We start from the raw sequence: 2123 nt of genomic DNA, 5'->3' as shown, positions 1-2123 counted from the left end.
GCTATGTGCCACTCACTGGTGGTGTTAGATGGGTGTCTCGGTTACTTCTGTCTCTTTGCTTGGACAAAATACCAGACACCAAAAATTAAGGAAGGAAAGATTTGTTTAGCTCATATTTAGTGGAAATTTCAGGTTCATACTCAGCTGGCTCCAAGGAAGAGTAGCACAGGGCAGAGGGGAGTCATCCATGGCAGTGGAAAACAGCAAACAGTAAAGGAAGGAGCAGCAGCTGCAGAACTAGTAAGCCTCTCTCCCTTCCTTATACTGTATCCAGATTGCCCACCCCAGGGCGGGTGTGGCCCTCACACCCATAATCCCAGGACTGGACCATGAAGTAATCACAAACTCTAGAAGTCTGCCCCAGTGACTGCATGAGGCTTTGGGGAGACAACTACACACAAACTATAGCAGAGGAGAAATATTTGGGATCCTTTCCTAGAAGATTCAATAACAAACGAAAGGCTCTCCCTGAAATGCACTTGCTGGTCACTAATTTAACAATTATTGTGTGTTCTCTGCATAAGTCTTTGCTTTTCCTGTGCAAATCAAGGATATCCCAAATAATGATTGTGTAATTTTTTTTCTCTCAGTTCTAGTATCTACCTAAATTTTACAATTAAAAAGAAATTACATTGAAATGGAATGATAGAAAATATCCTGGTTCTGTATTTTAGAAGTTATTCACTTTTTTACGTTTTATGAAATTATTGCAGGAATAAAGTGTTATTCTTTCAAACTCTGACTTTGAATTTTATTCACTAAGTTTTAAGGGGGTAAGGACAATCTTGTTACCTCAACGTAATTACACATAAATATATACAACACAATGGTTCTCATCACATTTTCTCTCCCATTGACTCAGAGCAGTAGATCTTATTTGTTAGACAGCCTCATGGTGGGCACGGGGGTCTTTCTGTCACGCAGTGCTGTTACCTGTTCACGCAGAGTGTGATGTCTGAGTCTATATATCTCCCAAGTACTGAACAGCGTGTGAACATCACAGAAGTTGATGGCCGGATTTTTTTATGTTGTTACATGACTTAGGGAACATAGCAATTAGTGTTTCATTCAGTCACTTTTTAAAAATTACTGAATTTATATGAAGTGACCAAAAGGCCAATAGACCACTTTCCAAAGATTCTAACAGACTTCTAGTTCCTGTAGCAGGTACAGCAACAGAGCAATGGATGGCATCGGGAGGAGTTTTTCAGCACTTGAGTTCTTCCCTGTGCCTTTTCACCTCACTGAGCTGACAAGAAGCTGATGGCCTAGCTTACAACTATTGTACCTAAGTGATTGATAAAAGAAGTCTCCGCCTCTGATCTGGGAGCAGCCTGCAGACCAGAGAGCAATGCGGCCACGTTCTGCTTCGGGAGAAGGAGATGGGCGCATGAGGGCTTCGTTGCAGCACAGTGGACAGCACGCTGGCTGCAGCTCCCCAAGGTCACCACCTCCACTGTGGGGGCTCATGGGCTTAGAGGCACTGATAAAAATCACAGCAGCAGGTTCGAAAGAAAGGAGAGTCTTTGGAAAAGTTGTATGTACTCCACTCCCTATCTATTCTGGAAGGTTCTTTAGCAAATAGGAAGGGATTTAAGAGACCAAAGTATGGGGTCAGAAAGGAAAATGACAGAAGTTTAGGAAATGTCATGTATATGTACCAAGTACCCACAGTGAATGTAAGATTGTATGTCATAAGTATGAAATATAAATGATATTAAGAATAATGATGAAAATGTGGAAGGGGTTCCAGGGATGGAGAGAGGCATTGGGCAGGGTCAGGAAGGGGAGTAATAAAGAATCAGTTGTGTACGTGAGCTTACTCTCTGAGACACAATTTGATTTTCTGCATTGCAAACATGTATAAATAAAATAAAAAACTTAAAAGGAGGCCCTACATGTCTCTGTCTCTGTTAGCGTTGTTCCATTTTAATGATGCTGCTCTTTGAAACCCAGCCTCAGCACCTGGTCCCAAGGGCAGCGGGGCAGTGCAGGATGGGGTCACTCAGGCTAGGACTCAGAGGACAATCCTCACTGTGCACGTGGAGGCTGTGGGTGCCATCACCAGTCCCTGGAGCAGCACATGGGCAGTGTTTCCCTTCGGTTGATTTAAATTTTGTAAG

Source organism: Octodon degus, unplaced genomic scaffold (assembly GCF_000260255.1).
Source record: "Octodon degus isolate 3935 unplaced genomic scaffold, OctDeg1.0 scaffold00517, whole genome shotgun sequence".
NCBI lineage: Eukaryota > Metazoa > Chordata > Mammalia > Rodentia > Octodontidae > Octodon > Octodon degus.
This window is presented reverse-complemented; position numbering follows the sequence as displayed.